The sequence below is a fragment of the Pteropus alecto genome, unplaced genomic scaffold (genome assembly GCF_000325575.1).
Source record: "Pteropus alecto unplaced genomic scaffold, ASM32557v1 scaffold101, whole genome shotgun sequence".
NCBI classification, from domain to species: Eukaryota; Metazoa; Chordata; class Mammalia; order Chiroptera; family Pteropodidae; genus Pteropus; species Pteropus alecto.
The window spans coordinates 13,336,969-13,344,635 of NW_006432945.1; the positions used below are offsets into that span (position 1 = coordinate 13,336,969).

The window sequence follows — 7,667 nt, forward strand, 5'->3', positions numbered from 1 at the left end:
TATATCCATTATTTATCAAATGAACTCTCTGCAGTAGGAATACAATTCATTTCTACTCTCTCTCTTGTTCTTTCATTTCAATAGGAGATGAAAGAAACCATTTATAGAATCTTTCTGGGCATTACTCATGCAGCAGTATCCCTGGCTAGGGTTTAAAGTCAGAGCTGTCTATTGCCTGGAGGGAGTGGGCTGCTGCGCGTGGGAGAGAAACATCCCCTGTCTGCCAGGTTTTCTCAGACTCCTCGATCTACCTCCTGGATCTGTGAATAACAATATCTCTTCAGCTCTCCAGGCACGGTTGAAGGAGGTGGGGACCTTGGCACAGAGCAAGGCGAGTAACTTTTAAATGCATTTCCTTTGTGACATCAGCTTTAACAAATTGTCGCAAGGTGGGAAGATGTTCTTAAGAGGTCAGTTTGGGGTCAAGGCCAGCTTCCGGTTGGCCTCTCATTAGAGAATGGAAGAAATTAAGCTCCTACTCAGTTTAAACTGTCATAGTCCTTAAAGCAAAGTCTACTCATTTTCATAATTATCTTGGCTCAAGGTTAGGAGTTTTGCCTAGTGGGGATGATGGTGATGGTTATGGTGGTGGCGGTAAAGCTTGAGGCCATTATGATGGCGGCGGAGGTGATGGGGTAACGGTGGCCGTGTGAGCAGTGACCGTAGACGTGATGATGGTAGTCGCGGTGATGGCAGAAGGGGGTGGTGCTGATGGTTATGATGAATAGTGACAGCAGGTGTTGGTGAGGCTGCTGAGGGTGTCGGCGGAGGTGATAATAACAGTGGGAAATGCGTGGAGGCGGTGATGATCTTGATGATGGTGATGCTCTGCGTATCATGGGTCTGTGAAAAAATAATCTTTGCATTCAGGACAGTTTCCATTAAGGAATTAAAACACTTCTTTTGACAGGAGGCACTTTGCTCCTATTTCAAATCAGATCTGAATCCTGTCCAGTTTTGTGTATCTCAGAGTAAAAGTTGCAGGATGAAAGTTCCATTTCTGAGGGACCGATTGCCCGCTGGTGCCCCAAATACTTTCTTGACTTCAGGACTAGGTGTCTTGACCCAATCTTCTCTCCTAAAAGTCAAATCCTGATGGCTTTCGAGCCTAGCTCAGGCTCAACTCCACACCGCTGGCCCATGGCCACTCTCCTCCTCAAACCTTGCAGATTTGGCTTAGCTCACTTATTGCCTTCATTGTTTTGTGTGTATGCTCGTCCATCTGAACCAGATTGCAAACTCCTCGAAGACAAGACGCATTCTTGTCTTTCTTAAATCTCATCCCCTTTCAACGAATATATGGTGAATGAATGAATGAATGGCTTGATGAATAAATCTGTGGTATTATCATTTTCTCCCCAAACTATGTAGCATAATGGTACATACAATAATTAAGAAATCAATTCGAGCAGAAAGATCTCTAATGTTGCAAGAAAGAGGGAATTTAATTAATAATACCTAACATTTATTGAGCTCTGTGCCAGCTTCTGTGCTAAGCATTTCACACACTTCATCTCCTTTCATCTTCCCCGTGAGCTTATGAAGTGGGCACTATTTCCCCATTTTATGGATGGAAAACTGAAGATCAGAGAGTTTCAAGAATATGTAGTAAAACCTCATGATTAAAAGTACTATTTTAGGATCTACGGCCATGCCGCCCTGAACAAGCCCGATCCCGTCTGATCTCGGCAGCGAAGCCGGGTCGGGCCGGGTTAGTACTTGGAGGGGAGTCCAGCTAGGAAGACCAGATGCAGTAGGCATAAAAAATAAGAATAAGAGATTGTAAAGTGACAAGGTCCTTGCAGTCTGTGAGGTCAACCGAGGGTTGCCTCTCCTAAAAAATAAATAAATAAATAAAGATTAAAAAATACAAGTACTGTTTTAGGATTCAAAGGAACTTGGTTTCAAATAAGAACTCTATCATTTACCAGTCGTGTGGCTTTTATTAAGTCACTTGTTACCTCTGCACCTTGGTTTCCTCACCTGAGAAGTGGGAAAAATAACACTTAATTGTACAAGGAGAATCGAATGAGGAGAATTATATAATCATAACTATATAAATAGTTCATATAATATTATAAATTTTACACGCGTACACACACATATTCTTTTTTGTTCGGTGCCCAAGACAAAGTAAGTGTTCAATAAATAGTTGCTCTTTTTTTTCCTTCTTAATTTTCTGCTTAAGGTCTTATAAGCCTCAGGCGATGAAAACGGGGCTTTGACTATATATCTGATTGTAAAGCCTACGCTCTCACACACCATATGTTCAGCCTCCAAAATGAGCTATTTCTGTGGGCACCGAGGGTGAGTCACAGGGTGTCTCCAGGAGCGAAGATGCCACAGGACCAAATTGGCGAAGACCCGGACAGGCCGGTTTGTGTAGCCATCTCGGTGGCGGAACGCCCGTCCACAAGGTCAATGTCTTGCTTAGCGATCCACCTGCAAATGGCCGTCAGCCACAGGCTGGGATCCTGCCAGCGTCTGCCATGCAGCCGGGATCCCTGCCTACGGACACGGCCCCTCTGCCACATCCAGATGGTGCCGGAGTCAGCGGCGCAGCCCACGGCGTCAGCTCTGGGGGCACACTTCTCGCCTGCTGCTTTACCCAAGTGTTAAAAATTAATTTAACTCTGATCTCACCAACAGGGGAAAAGTTAATAGAAGTTTTATTTTTAATATATGAGGAACCTTAACAGGATTTAAACTTAATGCCTCAGAAATGGGAAGGACTGCTGACGATTTATCTACGAGAATCTGCGGACTTTAGCGGGGAACTAAAGAAATGGACGAAGGATTATTTCAGCGGCGAGAGGCAGGACTGAAATACTCCCCACAGCCATTGAGAGAAATCGCAATAGTCTGCCAGCCCAAGGAAATTAACTCGTAAATTGTCCAAATCCTCAGTTTACCCTTATTACCCAGATCTTCAGTTCTCTTTACTATTCAGAAAATATCGTTTCCATTTTTTAAGATATAATAGAGCTTTTCACTTAGAATCTTAGGATTTCAGAGCTGATTTCTTCCAGCTATACTCATTTATAATAGTAAGAGATATGGAGAGAAAGTTTATAACAGAAAATGGTGCTGGACATGGCCATACGTTTGCTTGCAGGGATGGCTCTTGGCTATTTTCAAAAGCTACTAACTTAAAAACTCTCTCATGCGAAACACTCTTCAGTACCCTTAGACCCAACTGCCTGAACTATTCGTCGTTAGACTATATTTCATTAAGGAGACCAGTCAACTACGTCTGTTTCAGAATTCTTTCACTGAGTATTTATTGCGTGTCTACTAAGTGTCGGGCGCTGTTCTAGATGGTTAGGGCTGAAACGGCCAGAATTCCTTGGCTTTTTGGAACTTGTATTCTAGCAACGGGAGACAAAAATACTAACAAAATAAATAGCAAGATACATCGTCCGTTAGGAAGTGACGAATACTACAAAGGAAAACAAAGAAATGAAGAGAACGAGGCTATCGGGAGGAAGGGACTTAGGAAGAAATGGCACGTGAGCTAGGACTTGAGGGGAGAGAGGGGATGAGCTGGTGACCCTCCGGGGGGAGCTCGTCCTGGGCAGAGACCGGGCAGTGCAGTGCGGTGGAGGCAGGTACTCGCCCGTGTAGTCAGGCGTCGTCAGGAAAGCTCGCATGGCTGGCCCGGGGTGAGCAACGGGGCGGAGAGGTAGACCGTGTGGCCAAGGGCCTGCCGGTGGTATTTAGGGACATGCCTTAGAAAGCCTGTAGGTGTGGTGACTATGCATCCCAATTGCCTAGAACAATCTTGAATTATACCTGTTGTCCTGGCAGAATTATTAATAGTGGCCCTGTTCATTCTCAAAGTGACCCAGTTTGGATGATAAATTATCTGAGAGGATGTGACTGCCTTGCCGGCTGACCCTGGAGCTGGACCTGAGCAATCCAAGGTCCTCGCTCCCTCCTCTGTCCTTGGAACGTACCTTCTGCCATTGTTCCCGTAGCTAGAGCCGTCTCAGGGACGTGCCCCTGAGAGGGTCAGGCGTGGTCGAGGCCACCTGGGCTGGGCGCGTGACCGAACCCCGTGAAGGGCTCTGCATAAACTCTTAAGATTCTGGCGGTGGGTGCAGAGATCCAGGTCATCCAGGCCCCGAGACGAGCCTCGGGTGTCAGTGCCCTTGCTTGTCACCCTGCCACCTGCCAGTCTGGGGTGATCCGCCTCTTTCTTTGGTCTCTCTCTCCCTCGAGCACTGTGGGCCAGTTTTGCGTTTCACCCAGGGAGCTCCCGAGGGTGCAAACCGACAATGACATGGGTCACTCCACTCGTGGGCTACTGTTAGGACCTCGGCCTTTCCTTTTTAAAAAGGGAAGTCCCTATTATTGGGGCCCTCATACTATGGTCTCAATGTTTATGTCCCCCCACAAAAGTCGTATGTCGAATCCTAACCCTCAGAGATGGGGCTTTAGTCGGGGGGCGGGATCAGGTCATGAGCTCGGAGCCCTCACGAGTGGGGCTGGTGCTCTTGTAAGCGTCCCCACAGAGCTCCCTCGCCCCTCCGCCATGTGAGGACACACTGAGGAGTCTGCTGCCCGGCAGAAGGCCCTCAGCTGACCGTGCTGCCACCGTGATCTCGGGCTTCCAGCCTTCAGAATTGTGAGAAAAATCTGGTGGCTTCCGTAGTCATGTGCCATCTCCGAGAAACCGACCCTGCCCTCTCCTCCTGAGCAAAGGTGAAACGCGGCCCAAATGATCCTGATCCAGATCCGCACGTCAGAGGCCCTCGCGGCCGTGAACGCGCCGTGTGTCCCGAAGAGCTCGCCTCGCCGCTCTGGGCCTCGGCTCTGCTGGCTGGAGCCGAAGGGTCTGGAACTCGATCCCTGCCCTGCCACATCTGACTGCGTAGTTCCAGGGAGCAAACGACAAATTTCTCTCTTTACCTCAGCCGTCACGCCTAAAATACGCAGACTATGAAATCCACCATTTTAACCATCCGTCAAGTGGTCGCCACGGATCTGCGTCCCGTCTCTGGGTTTGGGGCTCTCTGGGAACAGAGGTAGCTCTCCCCAGGGACCCCGTGTGAGCAGGACCCTTTTCTGACTGGCTTATTTCCCTCAGCACCGCGTCTACCAGGTCATGCGTGTCGCGGCTCCTGTGAGAATCTCCTTCCTTTTTACACTGACTATTAACCCCTGGTGCCCACAGGGCGCACTTTCCTCTCGTTCATCGGCTCCTGGGCGTTTGGACTGTTTCCACCTCTGTCTATTCTGAACAGTGCTGCTGTGAGCGTCGCTGTGCTGGCTCATCTTTTTAAAGCTCCAAGTCCGTCCCTGTCACTCTCCAGTCCTGTGAAGCTCTCCAAAGCTTCATGCTGACAAAATCCACATTCCTTTCCCTCAGCCCCTGGGCCCGACAGCCTCACCCCTCCACCTTCTCTCCAGTCACACCAGCCTTCCGTCCACGCAGCTCCCGCTGACGGCCTGACCGGGGGGCTTTCCCCAGGCCCGAGCGTGGCCAGCTCTGTCCGGGCACAGATCGCTCCTCCTTGGAGAGGTCTTCCCCACGCACCTGAGCTATGGGAGGCCACGTGCCCATCCGGTCACAGGTCCTGTCGCCAGGCTTGTTTGCTCCATCACGGTCGTACCCCTGACGTGACATAGTATCCCTGTGGGTGACGTCTAACTCTCCCACTAGGCTCTCCCACTAGGCTGCCCTACAACTGTCTGTAGGGCAAGCGGCTGATTCACTGCTGAGTCCGGAGCCCAGACAGTGCCTGGCACACAGGGGCATCTGTGTTTACAGAAAGAACGAAGTCTGAATATCCAGTTTGACAGCCCACAGAGGAAGGGTAGCAGGATAAAGGAGTCACAGGACTCCTAAAAGAGTTGACAGCAGGGAGATGCAGGCCCATGATGCTGGTCCCCCCAATAGCCTCACCTCGCTTGTGGACTCCTCCTTTGGCTGCTCCCTCCGAGTGGGAGCCTGGGGCAGACAGGCACACGACATGTCGGGGTGCAGTCATACCCAAGGCACGTGTCCTCTCCGGCTATGTCAGGCTTTGTGTTTCTGGAGAGCTCGAAGGTGGCAGGGGAGACGAGCCCCTAAGTCACTGTGCCACATAATATATATCAGGAGAGAACCCATTAGTCCACATCCCTCCAACGTTCAAAACACTAAGTCATTTTTCAGGCTTGGCTTGATTTCTCTTTCATCAATAAGAGCTACAGTCCTGCCAAGCTGGGAACAGATCACCGTGCCTGCTGCTGAGATGGGCAGCTCCATTAAAGGTGACAGGAGGGAGAGCCGCCACCCGTGCCTGGTGGTGGGTTCCACACGTTTGCTCTTCGGGGGTGTCAGAGGCTCTCGTCTCTGGGGGACCAGGGACACAGTGTGATGGCCTATTCTCGTGCCACCGTGACAATATCCCCCACTGACAAGGCACAACCGAGGCTTCCGCGTCTGGGAGCAGTGTGCCACGGTGGACACAGGAGCAGGTCGGAGTGCTGCAGGCCTGGCCCCAGACGCACCCCTCTTACTAACTAGGTGGTAGTCAGAAGTCTTTCAACCTCTTTGAACCTCGGTGTCCTCAAGTGCAAATGCAAGACATTGGGCCAGGTGTCTATAAGACTCCTTCGAGCTTGCAAAGTCTAAGACTTGATGTGGCAAAAGGGTAGAGAGAGGTGTGGGGGCAGAGAGGGGGCAGACGCTGCTCGCAACCCTTGCCACACTGCCTTGAGTCAGCGAGAGCCGACAGGACACTTCAGGACGGGGCCAAGGGGACTTCATCTTCGCAGAAAGTAAGAACAGAGAGGAAATGACTCTTCCTCCCCTCAGAATGAACAGTTAGAAGCTGCAGAATGCCAGCTTGATGAAGACAGCTCTCATTGTTATACGGATGCAACTGGCTGTGCTTTCAGACAACTGTCTGACGGACGGTTCTCAGGACCCCTTGGGTTTTTCTGGGAGCCCCCGGCCCGGGACAGTTTGTTCCATTTGGTCCCCTTGGTGAGGGCCCACATTTCCATGAAGGACAGGCTTCGTTTACTCATGTGTCAAACAAAAATGTGCTGAGCGCTTACTTCGTGCCGGGCACTCTCCGTGCAGAGATGATGGATTTCATCTTTGTTCTCCAGAAGCTGCCTGTCCGAGGGGCCCCGCACACGGAGTGACAGGTCATGGCAGTCTGGCGAGAGAAGCATGAGCTGCTGTGGGAGCCCAGAGCGGAGCGCCTACCTCAGATTTGGGAGCGGAGCTCTGCTATCGGGGAGGGCTCTCGGGAGGAGCGGATGCCTGAGCTGGGTCTTGGAGGACTCTGCCGGAATAGCTCTATTGTTGTTATTGCTGAAGGTTAAGATCAGTTCACAACTGCAGAGGACAATAGTGGACAATAGTGACACCAGGGCTTGGGGAGACGAGCGAGGGTCTTATGGGAAAGATAGACGGAGGGATTATAAAACCCCACTTGGGCCCAGCTTCAGTGGGAGACTATGAATCTTTCATATTTAATGGCACCAAATGACAAGTTGGGGGATAGGTTTTGTCCCATAGTGTCGGGTAAAGTGGAGGGTCCCGTCGAGGATGCAGCTGACTGGCAGGAGAGGGAGGGAGCTGGCCCTCCCGACGGGACGGTGGTTTAAGCAACACTTTAGGGACTGAGCCAGCCAGGGAGGAAAAAGGTGATGCCAGGAGGGAGTGA

At 50.6% G+C, this 7,667-nt stretch overlaps 1 pseudogene; it reads left to right on the forward strand.

The window, feature by feature from the left end:
- Positions 1-1,641: 1,641 nt before the first annotated feature.
- Positions 1,642-1,760, forward strand: LOC112476502 (annotated as a pseudogene).
- Positions 1,761-7,667: the final 5,907 nt, after the last annotated feature.